The sequence below is a fragment of the Felis catus genome, chromosome A2, assembly GCF_018350175.1.
Source record: "Felis catus isolate Fca126 chromosome A2, F.catus_Fca126_mat1.0, whole genome shotgun sequence".
Lineage (NCBI taxonomy): Eukaryota > Metazoa > Chordata > Mammalia > Carnivora > Felidae > Felis > Felis catus.
In genome coordinates this window covers 50783706-50806232 of record NC_058369.1, presented here as the reverse complement: position 1 = coordinate 50806232, position 22527 = coordinate 50783706, and the positions used below count along the sequence as shown (strand labels likewise).

At 41.7% G+C, this 22527-nt stretch overlaps 1 long non-coding RNA gene across 4 annotated transcripts in view; it reads left to right on the top strand.

Moving 5' to 3' along the window:
• LOC102899285 overlaps nt 1-22527 on the top strand; it is a 70153-nt gene that overhangs the window by 5364 nt on the left and 42262 nt on the right. For 3 of the 4 annotated variants that reach the window (XR_006593953.1, XR_006593952.1, XR_006593954.1), the window contains exons 2-3: nt 3906-4039; nt 19539-20398. This is a non-coding gene — a long non-coding RNA (uncharacterized LOC102899285). Of the gene's footprint in view, nt 1-3905; nt 4040-19538; nt 20752-22527 lie in introns of those variants that run through there. The other variant, XR_439739.5, reaches the window with a different exon arrangement.

Below are 22527 nucleotides of genomic sequence, written 5' to 3'. Positions count from 1 at the left end.
GAAAACCTTTTGGGACCTCATTGGGAAAATGAGTCATGTGTCTATAATCCCATTAACAAAATGATAGCCTAGGAGTCCATGAACTCTTAACCCAACAGACCTTTGGCCTGTTGGGTGTTAACAACCAGAGGCGGAAACAACCAACTTGGCCATGCCCTAAACATGCTGAGGTTTATTTACTTTTCTCATGCCCTTTCGAACCAAAGACTGTAAAACTGCCTTAGTAATATAACTCCTGTGAGAACTCTCCGATGGAATTAGTGACATCACAGTGAATTTTCAAGAGAATGTACATGAAATTTATTGTTCACCTTGAACTTCATATGGATAAGTTGATTTAAAAGCAAGTCATTTACTTTGAAAGGAACTGTATCTTGGCTGTAACTGAAATTTTAAGGGTTGGGGAGGCAGAATGATGGTAATGAGCGGGGAAGCAAAACACTGCTGCCACCTAGTGGTTACTCATTCTGAAATACTGCAATTCTTTCAAACCACAGGCAGCTGAATTAGTACAGTCCCAAACCAGAGAAACTTCCATTTCCTCCTCTTTTGTTAGAGAAAGATGTTAGACAACCTTTTGTAAATGGTCAAAGGCAAAACAAGGTATTAATGGGATTAGCCTGTGAGAGCTGCTCTTCTTTTGTGTAATCAGAAGAATTAACAGAGCACTGACAAAGGCAAACTGCTGTAGGTCAACATGGACAGCAACCAAATCTCTAGCATGAAGTGGCAGTTCCAAAAGGAAGCAGAAGGTGCAACAAATGAACAGAGAGGGACCACAGTAAGGCAGGACGCTCAGTAGTGGTCACTGCAATAGCAGTATGGGTCCAGAGGCAAAGCAGAATCAGAAGCAAGGTCAGCAGGGTTGATGATGATCAAGTCACATAGACTCAGGATCACTAGTCAGCAACATTTCTGAAGAACAGGGCAGTCGGGAACAAAATGTAATTAAATTGACCCTATCTCCTAATATTCCTATGGAGTAGATGTTGTTATCAGCCCTGTTCTACAGATGATGAATTAATTTGAGGCTAAATCACTAACCCAAAGTCACAGAACTAATGAGGTTTAGAGCCAAAATTTGAACCAAAGCAGTTTGACCCCAGAGTCAGAGCTCTTAACTACTATGCTTTTCTGCTTCCCTGAGGGAGAGGGAACCTGGGATTTCACTCCTCTAACTCTTTTCACTGTTGTATTGAGGGATGGTTGTGAATTAGAACTCTGAAGGTGGTTAAGATTTGGACCTAGATCTACTAGGTCCCTAGTAGGTCTGGCACCTACTTGCAGGAGGTATTTAACCTTTAAGGAATTAAGTTTCCTTACTTGTAAAATAGGGATATAAAGGAGGCCAATACGTTGCTCCAAAGATTTGTTGAGATAATACACAGTTTCTGTCATATGGCAGGAAAGATAGCTTGCCTACAAAGAAGATTGCCAATGATTCTCATGATTGTAAGTACTACTACTCTCAGCAAGGGGTGGAGTCTGTTTCCCTTCCCCTAGAATCTGGGCTGAGCTTATGGCTTGCTTTGACCAGTGGAATGTGTCAGGTGTATTGTTGGCTAGCTCCAAGCCTAAGTCTTAAAACTTAAGTCTTGCTTCCTTGGACCATCTGTGCCACTAGATAAGGAAGCCCAGCCTAGATTCTTGTATGGTACTGAAAGAGGCGCTAGGGAGCCAAGATCCTACCTGAGCTCACCTTGTGGATGTGGCCACATGAGTGTACCACATGAGATCAGAACTGACCTGCCAACCCACAGAATTATGAGAAATAAATCGTTGTTAAACTACCAAGTTTTGGGATAGTTTGTTATGCAGCTGTGAGAAATAAGCCCACTGACCCAATCAAAGGAGGGACTTGGAGACTCAGAGCACAGTGAAGTGAGGCTTTAATCAACGTTCTTACAAGAGTGGGTGTCTAATGGACAAGCATACTCAGGGCAGTTACAGCAGACAATTTATCTCCTAGCACGCAAGTCCCTCCCCTGATTCCTCATTAGCTGATACTACAGAGGTTACAGCTTTACCCCCATGTTGCCTATGCTCATGTAAGGCAAAAAGTAGTCTGATTGGAACAAATGTACATTCCTTGAAGTGATGCAGAGACTTCAGTTCTTTGGCACATGCTCATTGCAAAGCCCGTAAAAATAAGACCGTGAAATAGAGAGGGGAAGAACGAGGAAGTGAAGTGTCTAAGGGTTTGGGACTCCCCCACTAAGGGTGGGGGCAGGGGTGGGGCTGGGTGGCTGGTACAGTTTCCAATAGGTTGTAAACCTGTTGTTAATTAGACAGCACAGCTTTTATTTGGTACTTCTGAAAATGAATCTTCTCTCTTACTTCTCACAGCAGCAAATAGAAAGTCCTTAATAAATAACATCTATTAGTATTATAATTGGTGCTGATGAGGGATTCAAACAAATATCTGATCCATCTTTTTTTTAGATCACTGACTTTTCTCCCCTTTCTCTGTTATAGGCTGGGAGAAATGAGAGGTATATGTGCAGATGAACACTGCTTATTACAAATATGTCTTATCTTTTTATTAAAACAATATTGCTGGATATCTACTCAGAAAGACTGTTAGCATTTCAAATTGCTATATACATTTGAGATAATATAGAAGCATATTTTTTCACACATTTACAATCCAAACTATTCACTAAATTGGTTATGGTGGAACCTTCCAAAGCTTTTGTGTTGAAGGATTTGAGGCATGAACAGCATGAACAGAGACTTATCCCTTTAATCTGGCATCTCAGAGCCCTGACAATGATTCTTTAACTTTCATCTCCTTTATATCTCCTTCTCTAAAGTCCTCTTTTTCTGTCTGTACATGTCCTTTGCCTTCTTAATATGCCTTTCTTGTCTCTTTTCCTTATTGTGACAATTAAATGAGACATTCTCTACCAAAATGTAGGCTCTGATATGGAGGAGATTTTTATCCCTTTTGCTCTCTACAGAATATTCTTTACTTAGAACAATGCCTGGCACACAGAAGGTGTGCAATGACTATGTTTTGAATGAATTAAATAATTCACGTGAAAGCATTGAGAACAGTGTCTGGCATAGAGTCGATGATGCTCAATAAATACAACTTTGACAGGTCAGTACTGTTATAAATGTGATCATTCACATTCATTTTTAAGAATGTTTTATTACTTTGGGGCACCTTTGTGGCCCAGTTGGTTAAGCATCTGTCTTCCACCCAGGTCATGATCTCATGGTTTGTAGGCTCGAGCCCTGTGTTGGGCTCCATGCTAGCAGTGTGGAGCCTGCTTGGGATCCCTTTCTCTCTCTCTCTCTCTCTCTCTGTCTGTCTCTCTGTCTCTCTGTCTCTCTCTCTTTCTCCCTTTCTCTCTTTCTTGTTCTGCCTCCCCCCCCCCGCCAACTCGTGTTCTGTCTCCCTTAAAACTTAAATAAACTTAAAAGTAAACTAAAAAATGTTTTATTACTTTTAGTCTTCGTCTCCTTTCTTTCTACTTTGTCCCTTTTTTTTCTTTCTTTTTCTGTCACTGTATCTTCTGTGCAACCCTTACTTGTGGCCTGAGACCCTCATAGATGTTATGTCTTAACTCAGAGGATGTGCAAGAAAAGGTTTTGGAAATTTGTCTTGGGTGAAATAGAAAAATTTGTGATTCATAGCTGACCTAGGATTACACATAAGATTCTGCTATTGAGGTGAGCCTAATTTTGGTGTTAATATTTTAACCAGGGGCCTAGCTTATGGAAAAGAGCAAGCTTATTAAGTAGTAGGCTAACAAATACCTGACTATACATGTCTCTGAGCGTGTGGGTGTTTCTGGTGCCTGTTGGTGAGTAACTGTGCTGCTCTTGGCAATAGAAATGTGAGGAGAATCGAATAGAACTGGTTTTGCTATTTTTTTTCTTTCCCTCCTTCCCCACAGGGGAATGGAAATGAACCAGCACATAGTGTATCGATTCTTTCTCAGGCTCGTAACATTACGGAATCCCTGTTGAAGTGCAAGCTGGACTGGCGGAAATCAGATTTCCCGTATCTTCTCAAAGGCTGTTTGTCAAGGTAAATCCCATACATTTTAAAACCCTGACTTCCCAGGGCTAGATGGGAAAATAAAAAGCTTTGGGCCTGTAACCAGAACTGATTATGGAGATGTCTCCATTACCTCAGATGGTCACTCTTGTAGGAAGAGCTCTCTCATCTTTCCTGCTGGTCTTTTAGATTCAAATCAGGAGTTTCACAGATGTGCAGTCCAGTGGGCTGGGTAGCTTGGGCCAAGTACAAAACAGTATTGATGCTGTTCTTAACACAGCCTTGTTTATGTTTCAACTATGCTAATAGGCAGCTCAGACTTCTTAGCCCTGCTAATGTTTGAAAACTGAGAGTTGGGAGGAGAATGGATGAGTCTGCAAGCCTCCTGTCACCTCTCAAAACTGCCTTCAACTACTCTGTTTTTCTTTCCTTCCTTCAAACATTTGATCATTATATAGACACTAACTTACCAGGCCTCTTTACTAGTGAACCAACCTAGTAAGCCAATCTAGAGTTAGGGTAGAGAGATTTTGAGGCATTCAGACCATCAGTTCTCAAACATGCTAACTTAATTGGCACACAAGACCCCACAATACACCTAACCCCTCCATTCCACTTCTGGTGGGAAAAGAATTTGATGATAAAGAATTAGAGAAGAGCAAAATGGCAACCCAAAACAGCAGCATCATGATGTGTATGCATGAACAAAACGATCAAAAGCAGAAAAACAACATTTGAAATGTGAAATAACACATACAAGAAGGGCTGTATTTATGGGGCGCCTGGGTGGCTCAGTTGGTTGGGCATCTGACTTCGCCTCAGGTTGTGATCTCAGGGTTCATGGGTTCGAGCCCCTCATTGGGCTCTCTGCTGTCAGTGCGGAGCCCACTTTGGAACCTCTGTCTCCTTCTCTCTCTGCTTCTCCCCTCCTCATGCTCTCTCTCTTTCTCTCTCTCTCTCTCTCAAAATAAATAAATAAGCATCATAAACAAAACAAGAAGGGTTGTATTGGAAACTCAAGACACTAAGAAGCCCCCCTCACCAACAACAAGCATTCCCAGCAATCTAGGTTGTTACATGTGCAGCAGGAAATTTATATCATTGCCAGCTTTTCTGTGGCAGCAAAAGTTTTCAATAATTGGCAGTACCACATGGTTTTTTGCGGGTTTTTTTTTCTTTTGGTGAATATAAAAATTTAATCACTTTTAATAATTAACAAAGGAAGCTATTAGGTACTTAGTCATATGTAAAAATGAAAGTCCCTGGCCTTGCATGGCATTTACTCTAAGAGCTGTGGAAAGAACTTGTATACTTTGATCTCCTTTCATGGTTCATCAGAAAGACTCCATGGGGGCCATGGAGTCTTGGAAACATGCTGGCTTAAATGCCTGTGACAGCCTTATTTCTGGGCCTTCCCTCGTATAGTGTACTTGAGCCTAGAAGTTCTTCCACATCTTTGAGTAAGAATCTGATTTCTACATTAAGATGATCACTCTACTGGCAGAAATATAATAAATGCATAAAACTTTTCCAGGGAGTATTTGGCAATAGGTTCAAAGTCTTAAAAGTATGCATTACCTATTCACCCAGCAATTCTACTCCTAAAGAAATAATTATGAATATGAGCAAAGATGGATGTATGAGGGTAATTACTATGGTATATTTTAAACTATCTTTTATATTAGGAAATTGTTCACAACGCTAATTTTTAAAAGTAGGGCATATAACTGTGTATGATATAATCCTTTTCTCCTAAAGATGTAGGTTTATTCATAGAAAATGGCTGGAAGTGTATATAATACAATGTTAATAGTGATGATCTTTTTGTATTATTACTGACTTTTCTCAGATGTCTACAGTAAACCTTTAGTACTTCTGTAATAAGAAGAAAATGTATAAAGGTATTTAAATATGCCTGAAAGAATAGATGTTTTTGGCAGCACTGGTTAGAAGAACATGAATGGGGATGAGTGGATGAGAGGTTATTACAGGGTTCAGGCTCCGCATTGTCAGTGCAGAGCCCAACGCAGGGCTGAATCTCACAAAGCATGAGATGATGACCTGAGCCAAGATCAAGAGTCAGATGCTTAACCAAGACTGAGCCACCCAGGTGCCCCCAAATCGATCTTTTAAAAGAGCCAACATGATTCATCCATCGCCTTTAGTACCTTTACACATGCATTTAAAGAAAGTCAGAATCAACTCTGATTTAGTTTCCTGGCTTGTTCAGTCAAGTTAATGAGGATCTAGTTGACAGACAAAGAAAGAGAGTGTAAGAGGAGGACTAGATAGTGGAGGGAGAGAATAAATTCAATGTTGGACTTGCAGAATTTGAGGGGTTTGTGAAATGTGTACTAAACTGTGGTACCTGAGTCAGAAGCTCACGTCTGATCAGTTGATGCAGAATTAGAGATCATCAGTATACATGTGATTGTTAATACTGGGTGGTTGTTAAGCTTGCCTGGAGAGTGAGAAAAGGGCTGAGCAGGGATCCCTGTGGAACCTCCACAGTTCGGGGCAGGATGAAGGAGAGGAATTCACTGAGAAGACTAAGGAGTGGTGAGGTAGGCCAGCCCATAATAGGCTAATCCAGATTCAGAGCTAGGCAAGAATGACCAGTTACACAAGTTCAGGGTTGCTTTCATTTCAGTTTACTACCAAGTCTGCAAGCAAGCATTGCAACAGGCACAGGAAATGAGACTGAAAGTGAGTGAGGAGACTCTGGGGTTTCTTCTGCTTTCATGGAGTTGTGACCAGAATTTAGGGGTCAGCACGGCCGCTCTCAAGTCTGATCTGCCACTCCTTGCTCTGTAGGCTGGGGAAAGGGCCTGCCAACCCTCAAGGGTCCAGGTACTTCCGCGTCAGGCAATTCCTTGCTGTGCCATAGGCATGTCCTTGTATGTTCTTTCTTCTCAGTGCCTCCTCACCTGCACCAGGTTTGGCCATGGAATACCCACAGTAGCCAGAGGGGTTCGGAGGGAAATGGAAGTTTAGGGAGGAGAGAATTTCAAGTTTAGGGAGGAGTTGTCAGCAATATCAGATGCCAGAGTTCAGGTAACAAAAGTGCTGAAGGGTTCCCATTTGGCGATTCAAAGGCTATTTGTAACCATAGACATAGGGCACCACCAAGCTCAGATTCCCACGAAAGTCATTTCCATTCTCACAAAATATAATCAAGATACTTATTTTAGGAGCACCTGGGTGGCTTAGTCAGTTAAGCACCCTACTCTTGATTTCGGCTCAGGTAATGATCTCAGGGTTTGTGAGATACAGCCCCATGTTGGGCTCTGTGCTGATAGTGTGGAACCTGCTTAGGAATCTCTCTCTCCTTCTGTTTCTGCCACTACCCCACTCACATTCTTTCTCTTTCTCTCTCAAAATAAAGAAATAAACGTTTTTTTAAAAAGGTATTTATTTTAGTCGTGGTATTTTGTTATGGCAACCTGAGCTAAGACGTTCACTCTGCCAGACTCCTTCATTCATGGTGATTTATTCTTAGTGGCACTATTGTTGTTTCTAACATTCCATCCCTTTTTAAGGAACTCCCTGTCCATCACATTGTGGGCTGTGTTTAGTGTCTCTTACATAAGCCTCTTATGTCCCAGGCACATCAAGGAATGTGGCTGGGTACCAGTTTCATTGTCCCCAGACCTTCCCAATAGGTGAGAAGATTATTAGATGTTGGTCTGCCCAAAGCATGTGATGGACTTCTAGATGACTGAGGTCTATCAGGGTCATTGCTGATTCATGGAATGCTCAGATACCCGTAAGTGGTAGAATTAAAGAAACACTTTAACTGCAGGCTGGGGGAATGTTGGTCTTTAGCACAGAATTCTAATACTTGGGTTTTCTAGAGCAAGGTGTATGTTGGGAAACAATACTTAGACTCTTCTGGAAGGGATGAAGCAGCTTCAAACTTGTGTCTGTTGGGCTAGCTTCATTTGGTCCCCCAAACCAAAGCAATATAAATATCCATATCTTTTTACGTCTGTCATTGCTTATTTGGTTTTCCATCTGCCCTGCTCTGAAGTAGGAGGGGGAAGAGAAGGCAGAGGGAAATCGTGAGCTCTTTAGAGGAATAGTGCCAGATATTAAATCTATAAACAAAATAGATTGAACCGGAGAGAATGAGTCAGAGATGAAGGAAGCATGAACGCAATATCACACTGGGAAAATGTCACCTGAAAGTGCTGACCAAATGTTTCTGGCATATTTGTGATTGGCCCTTTAAGTCCGATCAGCACAATTTGGTTCCTGAACTGCATGTGCCTCACTGCCCTATTGCGTGTATTTTCATTGTTTCCTCATTTCAAGCCCTTAAATTCATTTATGTAATACAAGCTGATGACCCCTGGTGAGATTGTCCTTTCCTCTGGTGATAATGATCCTGTCACACCAGGTTCCTGTTTCACTGGAGTGTGAAGAGAGTTGTGCTGATTGATAGGGACCAAGCTGGAGTGAAATAAAGATTTGACTGGAGGATCCCTTAGTCTTCCTGTACAATATGCTCAGAGTATACTTGGAACTCAGAGTTATCTGAGGGCTCTGCCTTCTCAGAGTTAGGCTGTGATGGAAGTTGCAAATGTGGGCAGCCCCTGGGTCAGATGTATTTTATTTGGTCCACCCAGGATTTGGAGTCAGTTGCCAACATTTAAAAATAGGCATATTTCATAGCCAGGTTTCCCATTCCTCTTTAAAACAGGAAGATCTAGAATGTTGGACCTGTATCCCCTCCTGAAAATCATTGGTTAATGCAGAGTGGAACACTGCCCTTTAGTGGGGACAGGAGAGCTTTAGATTTCCATAGTCTCCACTGCTGCACACATTTATATTGGCCATCATAGGCACTTAAGTTTGTATTCCATGTATATCCATCCACATAGGAATGATGTGTAGGGGAGAAAAACCCTTTTTTCTCCCCTAGGGTCACTGTTCGGGCCCAGGAATCAAACTGATCATAGACAGATTAACAACAACAAAAAACCAGTTTTTTTTTTTTTTTAATTAAGTTTACTTATTTTTGACAGAGACAGAGTGTGAGAGCATGAGCTGGGGAGGGGCAGAGAGAGAGGGAGACACAGAATCCGAAGCAGGCTCCAGGCTCTAAGCTGTCAGCACAGAGCCCGACGAGGGGCTCAAACCCACGAACTGTGAGATCATGACCTGGGCCGAAGTCAGACGCTTAACTGAGCCACCCAGGCGTCGCCAAAAAATCAGTTTTAATTACACAGTTACACAAGGGAGTTTCACAAAGAATAGAGATTCAAGGAGGCAGCCACGTAATAGAGGCTTATATATACCGTCTTAGGTTAGACAAACAAAAAGAGGTTTGGGGGCTTCTGAGTGGGGAGGCAAGTTCTGGGAAAGCAAGGGGAGGAAGCACAAGATAAAGATGGGTTGTCTTGTTATGTAGATAAAAGTCTCTCAGGTGATAAAAGTTGTCTTTCTTCCTGGCACAGAGATAACTTTACAAATGGAAGTTTCCTTTCTAAATGTAAATTTCCTTTACAAAAGGGGAAATTTATACTCTATTTTTAAGCAGTTGGAGGTAAAGAGCCTTTCCTGCCACTGCTGGTTCTCAAGTGCCTTTAGCTCAAAATAATCCTTATGCCAAAGAGGTATATTTTGGGATGATATATCCTGGTACCCTTGAGAAGGAAACTAGCATTTATTGAGTTACCTTTATGTATGAACCACTGTATCTTGTAATTTCCACATATGATTTCATTCGATTATCCTCAAAATCAGTAAGGTTTGGGCTCCAGTGCTACAGGGACCATGCCTGTGACATGCCACCCCAAATATGGCATTTTGGTATATTCAATATTTTATTTGTTAAATTATTATTTTTTTAAGGTGTATTTATTTATTTTGAGAGGCAGAGAAAGAGAGAGAGAGAAAGACAGAGAAAGTGCATGCAAGAGAGAGAGAGAGGCAGAGAGGGAGGGGATAGAGAATCCCAAGCAGGCCCCATGCTATCAGTGCAGAGCCTGACATGGGCTCAATCCCACAAACTGTGAGATCATGACCTGAAGAGTCGGATGCTCAACTGACTGAGCCACCCAGGTGCCCCTAAATTATTTTTTTAAATGTGTGTCTTTAAATTTATTTTTTAGTAATTGCTATACCCAATGTGGGGCTCAAACCCATGACCCTGAGATCAAGAGTCACATGCTCCTCCCACTGAGCCAGCCAGGCATCCTTGGCATATTGAATATTTTAAAATGAAGGAGTTTGAGAACACAGCAGAAGGAGGAAGGTCACGCTGACCTTCTGCCTACTCTTCTTCTCTAAAATAAGTCATAAAATCTTTGTGTGAGAGGTGCCCTCCCTATTCTGGAAGGAAAGGAGCATCCTTATCTCTGAAGACAAAAGGGGCCTGAGAAGAATGCTAACCAACAAGCATTTCTTTTTTTTTTTTTTAAATTTTTTTTTTCAACGTTTATTTATTTTGGGGACAGAGAGAGACAGAGCATGAACGGGCGAGGGGCAGAGAGAGAGGGAGACACAGAATCTGAAACAGGCTCCAGGCTCTGAGCCATCAGCCCAGAGCCCGATGCGGGGCTCGAACTCCCGGACCGCGAGATCGTGACCTGGCTGAAGTCGGACGCTTAACCGACTGCGCCCCCCAGGCGCCCCCCAACAAGCATTTCTAAGTTTCTTGTGAGAAATAAGCCCACTGACGCAATCAAAGGAGTGACACGGAGACTCCGAGCACAGTGAAGCCAGGCTTTAATCAACATTCTTGCAAGAACATTCTTGCAAGAGCAGTGTGTGATGGACAGGCACACTTGGGTCACTTACATTAGACAATTTATCTCCTAGCACACAAGTCACTCCCCTGGTTCCTCACTGGCTGATACCTACAGAGGTTACAGTCTTACCTGGAAGTCACCTATGCCCATGTAAGGTAAAAAAGTAGTCTGATTGGAACAAATGTACATTCCTTGAGGTGGCATAGAGACCAAAGTTCTTGGGTGCATGCTCATTGTAAAGCCAGTGAAGTGAAGTGTCTAAGGGTTTGGGAATCCATTTGGGGGGGGGTGGGGGGTTTCATACATTTTCCAATAGGTTGTAAACCTATTGTTAATTAGACAACACAGCTTTTATTTGGTACTTAAATGAATCGTCTCCCTTTCTTCTCACACTCTTGAATATATCATATTCTTCCACCTCTGTCCATTCTTCATCAGACCTAACATAAACACTCAGTTCTGTTCCACTGCATCTGCACTTCCTTATGAAGGCTCCTGTGTCATGTAAAACTTATATTACATAAATTTGTATGCCTTTTTTTCCCCATTAATACATTTTTGTCGGTTTAATTTTCAGACCCAGCCAGGTAACATAAAAGAGTCAAGAAAAATAGTTTCCTCTCCTACACCTATTTCTTTTACCACTGTGCCAGTCCCAGCATTTAGTATAGTCAAAGCTAAAGTAGGAACTCAAAAGCATTTATTGGATGAACGAATGTACACATGAACACATAAATAAATGAATGAGTTATTTTTATCCCATTTTTTTGTAGATGAGAAAATCAAGGCCCTGGGCATTTAAGTAACTTGCTCAGAATCATATAATCAGTAGAGGTTACAGTTGGGATTCACATATGAAACTATGGGACTCCAGAAGTCCAGTGTGAAGGAAAAGGGTAAAGGCCATGGGGTCATTTCAGGGCCAAGTGCACAGTAGGCATGTTGTAAGCACTTACTGAATTGGTTGATAATGTTTAAATGTATTTTCATGAGTACAAGCAACCAGAAGATTACAAGCATGGTTTTAGTTTATGAAATTTGTTTAAAATCTACTGGTGTCCTGGGGTGCCTGGGTGGCTCCGTTGGTTAAGCATCTGACTTCGGGTCAGGTCATAATCTCGTTGTTTGTAAATCCGAGCCCCATATCGGGCTGTGTGCTGACAGCTCGGAGCCTGGAGCCTGCTTCAGATTCTGTGTTTCCTTCTCTCTTTGCCCTTCCCCCACACTCTCTCTTTCTCTCTCTCTCTCAAAAGTAAATAAACATTAAAAAAATTTAAAAAATCTACTGGTGCCTGGGATTGAGCTTTGGGATTTCTTAATAGTGAGGCCTTGTAGTAGAGGGTACTATTGACATGTAGCAAGGAGGGCAGAATGTTTCTGTTCATGTGCTACTTAAATGTGCTACTTAAATGTGAATTTCCAGAGCTAATTCTCCTTACACATCTAAAGAGCTTCCTCTGGGCTTATTTCCTTAAACTACCTGCTGATGGTGCTTGGTTACCACCCTAGAGCCCAGAGCTGTTCTCAGAAATGAATGTAATTCAATGCTCCTTTGTGAGGCTATTATTAGGAGGACCTGAAACTGGTTTACGAAGCTTACTGTTCAAAAAGAAGCCCTTTACAAAGAGAATGGGTTGGCCTGGCTGAGGGAAATGGGGAAGTGAGTAAGAGCCACTCTTGTGGCTTAGGTTCTAGCTCTGTGTTTATGATTTCCAAATTGATTTATAATTTTTTCCAAATTGATTTATAATTTTCATATCTCTCACACAAGTCTCATCATTCCAAAAACTGCTAGATATTTCCCACAGACCTCTGTCTACCATGACGCTAAACCTAACATATTGAAAACAGAACACACCACATTTGTGCCCATGAACCAGTCTTTCCTTCTGGCTTTCTCCATCAGTGGCTCTTTATTCTTTCACTTACTAAGCTCCAAACTGGAGTTTTCTAATACTCTTATAATTCATATATGCTGACACTTTTCCATAAATTTCCTTCCTCCTCCCCCTCCCCCTTTCCCAAGTGCAAGCCTCTATCTATCCTCAGATCTTGAATGCTAAAGTAGCTTCCTTGCTGAAGTAGCTTCTCTCTGCTTTCAGGCTCACTTTCCTTTTATATCCCTGCATACTACAGCCAAATTTATCTTACTAAAATCCGGTTTTCATGTCCCTTTTCAGGTTCCAAATCTATATTATCTTCTTATGGCTTGGACTGGCTTTTCCAGTTGTTCTGTGAAGATTTCATTCCATCAGAAATTAATAGGCTTTAAGTAAAAAACAGATTCTGTGATCAAATGTCAGGGAAATGCTAGGTTGACAAAGTTATGAACCATTTCTTTCCTGCAGGATAACTCATAGCTTTCATATGTCAATATGTGTTAGTATACAGTGTTTTCCGAGATTGATATTTTCACAGAACCTTTTTTGGCAGAGTATTTCATTGGTCTAGGTCTTCATGCACCACACTTTGGAAACATTGGTCCACAGATTCAAATCCATACTCCCTGTGATGGTTAATTTTATGTGTTAATTTGACTGGGCCATGGAATTGTTAACCCTAAAAATCAAACGGCCAATTATTTTACCAACAAATAAATAGCAGAGAATTGCAATCAGGGACAAGCAAGCTACAGCAACATCATAGGCAACTCTGCTGAACAAAGGAGAGAAAGCCTCTTTTGTTCAGGAAATCAGGAAGTTGGGAGCTCTGAGTTATGACTGTCTCTCATTGGCTGGGCTGTTGTGGGGGGGCAGCAGGAGGAGGAAACCCTTTTTTTTCCCCTTCTGGGATGGTAAAGTAGTGTCCACCTGCAAGGTCCCTCTCCCTGTTGGTATCTGCAACTGATGAGGAGTGGTAGGGCATGAGAGCTCCCCCTGCTGGCCTTCTACTCCATTCTAGTGAGATTTCCCTTTATTAAATTTCACAAGATGCCCAGATATTTGGTCAACCATCCATTAACTATGTTTCTTTGAGGTTGTTTTTATTTTTATTTATTTATTTATTTATTTATTTTTAATGTTTATTCTTGAGAGAGAGACAGAGTCAGAGTGCAAGCAGTGGGGGTGGGGGGTGGGGGTGGGGGGCAGAGAGAGAGGGAGACACAGAATGTGAAGCAGGCTCCAGGCTCTGAGCTGTCAGCACAGAGTCCGACTCAGGGTTCGAACTCACGAGCCATGAGATCATGACCTGAGCCAAAGTTGGGCACTTATCCGACTGAGCCACCCAGGCACCCCTATTTTTTTTTAAGTTTATTTATTTATTTTGAGAGAGCAAGGAGGGGAGGGGCAGAGAAAGAGGGGGAGAGAGAGAGTCCCAAGCAGGCTCTGCACTGTCAGCACAGAGCTCCATGCAGGGCTCAGACTCACGAACCGTGAGATCATGACCTGAGCTGAAATCAAGAGTCGGATGTTTAATGGACTGAGCCACCCAGGCACCCCTGTGAGGGTGTTTTTAGATGAGTTTAACATTTAAGTCCATAGATTGAGTAAAGCAGATTGCCCTCCTTAATGTGGGTGGGCATCATTCAATCAGTTGAAGGTCTAAATAGACCAAAAATTCACATCCTTCTATGAGTAAGAGAGAATTTCTCCTGCCTGAACTGCCTTCAAAGTGGGACATCAACTTTTTCCCCTCTTCAGACTCAAACTGGAATATTAGTTTTTCTTGGGTCTGAAGCCTGCCAGCCTTCAGACGGGAACTACACTGTCAATTCTCCTGGGTTTTCAGGTTCTAACTTATCCTGCAGATCTTGGGAATTCTCAGCTTCCAAATCACATGAGCCAATTCCGTATATCTCTACACACACACACACACACACACACACACACACACACACACACTATTGGTTCTAATTCTCTGGAGAACCCTAATACACTCTCATCTTTTTCTCCAAGGCAGTTTAAGATCAGACTCCTGTAATACCTGTGTATCTCTTTCCCAGCACATACCTCTGCTCTAGGTAAGCTGGTCTCATTATTTCTACATGCCCTTTGCAGAATTCACCTCCAAACTTTGTCCAAACTGTTTCTTTTGCTTATCTATGGCTCTTCCTTTTCCTGTTTGTTCACATTCTACCCATCTCTCTCTCTTTCTCTCTCCCCCTCCTTTCTTCCCTTTCTTTCTAACATTTTCTTTTAAGAAAATAAATTTCCCAAAGACAAGTCGTGCACAGCATTGACTTGCATTCATTGCTAAGCACTGTGCTCTGTGGGAAGTGGCTAGAATGCTAATCCACTAGAAATTCAAGGAAGAAAAACCTAGAGGAAGTTCCCATTATAAGAATAGATTTAAAAAGTGAGACTCTTTCTCAGTCTTCTAATTCCTTAGTGCTTTCCCCCAGAGACATCTACAGTTACCGGTTTCTTTTTTCTCTTGTTTCAAGATCCAAGTTAATTCTCATGATTGAAAATTAGAGTCACTTGCAGAGCAGTTAAGATTCTTGAGGGCCAGGCTGCAACCTTAGACCATGTACATCAGATTCTCGGGGCGGGGGAAACCCAGGCATCAGTATTTTGTAAAGTTCTCCATTTGATTCCAGTGCATAGCAAGGACTGAGAACTAGTGTGAAGTCTTCTTGATCAGAAGGTACTGAGTCCATGGCCCTTTTGGTATGTGCCATACAGTCTGGCTTGTGGTGATCTCATCTTATTAAAAATGGGAGCCTGTGGCTTACCTGGTGGTGCTCAAGGAAGAGAATTTCTCTAGTTCTGAAAGTCAGTTTGAATATCCCTCCCACCCATTCTCCTCTCAGGTATGGAGAGCAGTGGCTCTCTCTGGCAAGCATGAGATTCACCTAGAGGCCCTACTCCTAGAGTGTCTGAATCAATAGGTGTGGTGGGGGCAAGAATTTGCATTTCTTTAAAAAAAATTTTTTTTAATATTTATTTATTTTTGAGAGAGAGAGTGAGTGAGCAAGGGAGGGGCAGAGAGAGGGAGACACAGAATCTGAAGTAGGTTCCAGGCTCCAAGTTGTGAGTGCAGAGCAGAGCCCGACACAGGGCTTGAACCCACAAACCGTGAGGTCATGAACTGAGCCGAAGACGAACACTTAACCAACTGAGCTACCCAAGCGCTCCAAGAATCTGCATTTCTAATGATGCTGGTGATGGTGACTCTCTTGATCTGTGGACCACATCTTGAGAACCATTGACCAAAAGGACGAGGAGAGGGAGCCCAAGTGGGCCTAATATGGCCGCTTGTGCCTGAGGAAAACCTAAGAGATTGTACACAAAAGTAAAGGCTGGCTAAAAATACTACTTAACATGGAGGTTACCAATTGGTGGCCCAAACCCTAAATCCAGTCCATAGATGGGTTTTGTGGGGTCACACAGTGTTTTCTGTTAATGAAAATAGTTCATACTTGGGCGCCTGAGTGGTGCAGTCGGTTAAGCGTCCGACTTCGGCCAGGTTACGATCTCGCGGTCTGTGAGTTCGAGCCCCGCGTCAGGCTCTGGGCTGATGGCTCAGAGCCTGGAGCCTGCTTCCGATTCTGTGTCTCCCTCTCTCTCTGCCCCTCCCCCGTTCATGCTCTCTCTCTCTCTGTCCCAAAAAAAAAAAAAAAAATAGTTCATACTTAAAAATCAGGGATTTACACACACACACACACACACACACACACACACACACAAATATTTAAAAAATTTAAGAACAGTAGGTTGGCACAAGGGGCCCAATTTTGTATGTGCATTCAACTTTAATCAACAAGGATTAGCTGCTTTGCTCTCCAAATCAACCCAGCCCCCAGCCAGCCTTATAAATGAATATACCATATGAGTGAGCCCAGGCAAAATAGAAGCAGAAAAACTACAGAGCAAAGCCATAAAATAGTGAAAAGTAATATACTATTGTTGGCTTAAGCCACTAAGTTGTAGGATGATTTGTTACATAGCAATAGCTAACTGATATAACAATTGGCAGAATTCCCACAGGCCTGCTTCACTCAATTAGGTTACCTTCCAGGTCCCTGTAGGCAAGTGAGTTTCCAGCCTGGGCCTTTCCCTACAGAGCACTAAGATAGACTTGAAAACCTTTTCCACATCCATTATCCCAACAACCTCACAAGGTCAGCTGGTAATAAATCCATTTTGCTGATGAGGAAACTGAGGACTAGCAAGCTAAAGGATATCCCTAGAGCGACATAGGAACAACAGGGTGAGAATCCATCACTTTGCGCTTCTGTTTCAGTGCTTGCCCCCTTCCCTCCTGGGCAATCAGCTGTTAGTCTCTCAAGGCCAATAGACTTGACAGCCACTAAAACCAAACTGTGTAAGGTAACAGGGTATGATGTTTTCAAGAAGGGGAGCCCTCTAGCTAGTCTTTATTTAGTAATTTTTTAAATGTTTATTTTTTGGGGGGGAGGGAGGAAGGGGGGAGAGAGAGAGAGAGAGAGAGAGAGAGAGAGAGAGAGAGAGAGAGAATGAGTGGGGGAGGGGCAGAGAGAGAAGGAGACACAGAATCTGAAGCAGGCTCCAGGCTCTGAGCTGTCAGCACAGAGCCTGATGTGGGGCTCTAACCCATGGACCATGAGATCATGACCTGAGCTGAAGTCAGATGCTTGACTGACTGAGCCACCAAAGCAGCCCTAGTCTTTATTTATTGAGAATACTGACTGTGAGGGGCCTTAATATAGTGACCACTACATAGAAGGGCCTTAATGAGAGCTACTTGTTATTATATACTCCCCCTTCTATAACATCCTTTGATATCCTCTTCTGTCTTTCCCTACTCACCAGACTGCCACCTGGAGAATTTCATCTGTCTTCTAAGATCTGGTACATTTTCTGTATCTCTATTACAGCACATAATTATAGTGTATTATATATTTAAGAAGTTTTTATCTTTATTAAAAATGTTTTTATTTTCAAGTAATCTCTACATCCAATGTAGGGTTCAAACTCACAGCTCCAAGATCAAGAGTTGCATGCTGTACCAACTGAGCCAGCTAGGCACCCTTAAATGTTAAGATTTTTTTTTTCTTTAAGTGGGCTTCACGCCCACCATGGGGCTTGAACTCACAACCCTGAGATCAAGAGTAGCATGTTCTACTGACTGAGCTAGCCAGGCACCCCCTTTATTGTATTTTTGATGTATCCCTCTACTCCCTCAGATGCTGGGTGCTTTCATTTTAGGGGTTATAGATTTCCTTTTTATTTCCACAGGACCTGGACCAAAGTGGATGCTGAATCAGTGATGATCAAATGGAAATGAAATTGAATTGCAGAGTTGCAAGATACATTCAGTCATAGTCTAGTTTGACTCCTATAATAATCATCCTGCAAAAGCAAGTTTTGTTATATCATTTACCCATATTAAAAATAAAGAAACAGGGGTGCCTGGGTGACTCAGTCAGTTAAGTGTCTGGCTCTTGATTCAGCTCAGGACATGATCTCATGATCTCAGATTGAGCTAGTTGTTAGCACAGAGCCTTCTGGGGATTCTCTCCCTCCGTCTGTCTCTGTCCCTCACCTCCACACACATGTGTGTGCCCGCCCATGCACATGCTCTGTCTCTCAAAATAAATAAATATATATTTTTTTAAATAAAGAAAACAGAAGGACAGATATCATATGTTTTCACTCATATGTGGATCTTGAGAAAGTGGACAGAAGACCATGGGGGAAGGGAAGGGGAAAGAAAATAGATACACAGAGGGAGGGAGGCAAACCACGAGAGACTATTAAATACAGAGAACAAACTAAGGGTGGATGGGGTGATGGCGGAGAGGAAAAATGGGTGATGGGCATTGAGGAGGGCACTTGTTGGGATGAGCACTGGGTGTTGTATGTAAGCCAATTTGACAATAAATTATATTCATAAAATAAAACAAAACAGAACCTCACTCTACTAAGAACTTCTTTCCAATTGGTGATACTTAGGTGATATTTGTTAGGCTTTCCATCAAGTAGTTGACTGTTATTCTTTGCTTTTCTTTATAATTTTTCTTTATAAGTTTTCTCCTTGATGGCGGACCCTAAGCCTTACTTAGATCTCTATGCCCAGCATGAGGTGTGGCAAGTGGTAGACACTAAGTAAGTGTTGACTTGAATTTAATTCCACTTCTGTGTTAGAAGCTATGTCTGGTTACTGATGTGGGAAACAAAGGCAAATGAAAAATTAAATTCCCTTACTGCCTACAGCCCATTGACAAGTCCTTGAAACAGGCAGTGATATTTCTCTAGGAGCTCAGCTGCCTTCGTGATGACACTTTGCTGAAGGCAAAAAGGGAATCTTAGCTTAATGTTATCCCAACTCCCCAGGATCCTGTACGTACTTTAACATAAAAAAATTCCTTTGGAAACTTTCTTTATCTCTACCCTCAAGATATATGTTGGCACTGGTACTCCAAGCATATGGCCCACTGATACACATCTGAAGGGTCTCGTGACTGAGCTTTTACTGAACAGAAATAAATGACCTTTTCCTAACAGCAGCTAGCCCTTCAAGGTCCTGGAAGGAAACCTTGTTTCCAAAGTACCTTAGAGACTTATGCTATCCTTAACCCCCTCCCAACCTGAAGAGTCACTCTTCACAATCCCAGTGCAGCTCTTTCTGCCCACAGTCCTGCCCCCGTGCTTTAATAAAATCACCTTTTGCACTGAAGATATCTCAAGAATTCTTTCTTGGCCCCCAGCTCCAAACCCCAACACTTCAAACCACATCAGTACGACTTTAAGGAAATGTTTGAAAGAGCTATTTAAAATTTGCTTATGATTAAGTCCTACTTTCAGTCTGTCAGAACATTAACCAAACATTGTGTCGCTCTTTTATCACAGATTGGATGCCTGGAGAGAGAGACCGAGACAGACGGAAGACATACACAGAGAGAGACTGACTGACTTGTATCTTTGAGAAAAGAAGGACACAGAAAATTGCAGGGTAACCAGACCCTGTCTGAGAGAGAATTCTTTCTTTGTGCTAACAGTGGAGAAATGCGGGGCTGTCATATGAGGAGCAGTCTTACTCTTTGTGTATCAGGTAAGGCAGAAAAGAGAAGACTAAGGTTCAAGGAAAGGGAGAATTAGAATCGGCCAAGTGATTGAAATCAACAAAAGGACGGCCAAGAAATATGAGAAACGAAGAGGAAGGAAAGACTGAGAGGGCGTTCTGTCAATAGCATTTAAAAGAGAGTAAGGAATGTAAAGTGACCCGCTGTGAGGGAGCTACAAGATACCATCTGTGTTCTTTTCCCTGTGAGACCCTCTCTTCTGAAAAGAATTGTCATCCTCAAGCCCCGAACAGCGCTGCACTATTTTGTTGGTGATGTTGCTTTTAAAATGTAGACTATGATGTTATTTTAAGAGTTCAATTAATCTGCAACAACATTCCAGTATTTTGTAAAATGAAAATATGCCGAGTCATCCTGTCAAGAGAGAGGATAACCTTCAAGAAGCTAGGGTATTTTTTTCCCTATCATCATGGTTGCCGATTTTGACAGGGAGTTACCCAACGTGCAAGGAATATTCCTTGGTGTTAGCAGTGGGTTCCATATCATGTTTTGAGCTAGTATGGTCTTCTGGTCTAGAGCCATTTGTGTCTGAAAATGATGGTTGTAGTAACAATTTGTCATATTCTCTTTGCAGCAAGTTCCTTTTGCTCATGAGCCTGTTATTATTGAAGAAGCATTTAGTTGTAGGTAAATGACCCTTGCCTTCTGTCTTTAATTGAAACTCAGCCTGCTACAGTTAATATGTTTCATTACTCACTAAATCTTGGGAGGAAAACCTAATGTGCTATAAAAGCAAAGGAAACAAAATTAATTGATTTCAGCACACATTTTTCCTATGCGATGGAGCCAGCTGTCTCTAAAGTAGAGTGCATATGAGTAGCTGGCTGTGGGCATGTATGCTTCTATGATTATATTCTGTTGTTTTTCAAAAGGAGCTCTTTTGATATTCTTTATTATGTAATCTTCCTCACTTTCTTACCAGTATCTGTTCAGTTATATAGTTCTGTTTTGAGAAGAATAAACCTTTGGTCTATATGAAAGGGAGTCTGAGACCTGTCTGTAGTCACTTCTTGGGCATGGAGTGTGGGCTTGATCTCTGTATTAGGAAAAGAGGTGCAAGAGAACCTCACTAAAAGGGCTTTTACCACACTGTGTTAGATTAGTATTTTTCTGTAGTAGTGACCCAGCACAGGCTCCTCAACAACTTGAGAGAGAGCAATTCAAGTTAGCTGTTGCTGCATAAAAAATCACCCCACAACTTAATGGTTTAAACCAACAATAATATATTACTCTGAACTATTTTCTGCTGTTGGTTTGCCTGGGCTCACTTATGTGGCTATATTCAGTTGCAAGGTTAGCTGGGGGATGGGCTCATTTGGAATAGCAGGAATGGCTGGGCCTCATTGTCTGTGTGGTATTTCATTTTTGGCTTCATACCACGGTGGTCTTGGGGTTCCAAGAGTATGAAGGTGGAAGCTGCAACACCTTTGGAACTTACACAGCATCACTTCTACCATATTCTGTCAATTCAGAATTCAGAAATTTTGAATTACAAATACAGATACAAATTTGCAAGTCTCAAGATCAGCTCAGTTTTGAGGAATGGGGAATCTACCTCTCCTCTTGCAATATTTTGAGGAGCCTCAAAATATTGTGGCCAAGTTTTTCACTCTACCACATGGCTAGTTATCTAGGAGAGAATTTATGGGATATTTGGGGTTGGAAAGGGTGGTCGTATCTGGGTTTTGAGTCTCAGACAACTGAGCCAGCTGTCTCTAAAGTGTAGTGCGTATGATGGGGCACCTGGGTGGCTCAGTTGGTTGGGCTTCCAACTTTGGCTCAGGTCATGATCTCAAGGCTTGTGAGTTTGAGCCCCGTGTTGGGCTCTGTGCTGACAGTTCAGAGCCTGGAACCTGCTTCAGATTCTGTGTCTCCCTCTCTCTCTGCCCCTCCCGTGCTCATGCTCTGTCTTTCTCTCTCTCTCAAAAATAAACATTAAAAAAAAAAAGTGTAGTGCATATGAAAACAGCTGGTGTGTATGTGTACGCCTCTATAATTGTATTCCAAATTCAATCCACATCATAGTAATTGGGCAAATTGCTTCGAGTCTCATTTCTTCATCTTTAAAATGGGAATAGTAGTAATGCCTCTCACAAAAATTGTGAGGACTAAATGAGAGATAATGTATAGAAAGTGCTTTGTATAGTTCCCAGCACATGGTAGGTGCTCAAATAAATTGTAGCTAATTTTACTTTTAAATTTTCTTTTTTAAAAATCCTTAGCTATTTTTGTTTGTTTGTTTTACAAGTAATTCACATTCCTAGCATGAAAAATCATGAAAAATAGAAAAGCAAGAAGAGAAAATATATTTCAGATTACCCAATATTTTACCACAGATTTAGCCACTAACAGTCTTTTGGTGAATTCCTTTAGATTCTAGACTTTTTTTTCAGTGCACACGCACATATGAATGAGTGGTAGAGAAACAGAGAGAGACACACACATACACACAGAGAAATATTGGTGTGTATTTTTAGATATATACATAAAAGTTTTAAAAACCAGAAGAGTACTTATTACTTTTTATTACTTGTAACCTCCTCACCCTGGCATTTGTATAGGGCAGTCTCAATTACCCAGTGTTTGTTTTTTTTTTTTTTTTTTTAAGATTTTATTTTTTAAGTAATCTCTACACCCAGTGTAGGGCTTGAACTCACAACCTCAAGATCAAGAGTTGTATGCAAGGGGTGCCTGGGTGTCTCAGTCATTTAAGCATCTGACTCTTGATTTCAGTTCAGGTCATGATCTTACAGTTC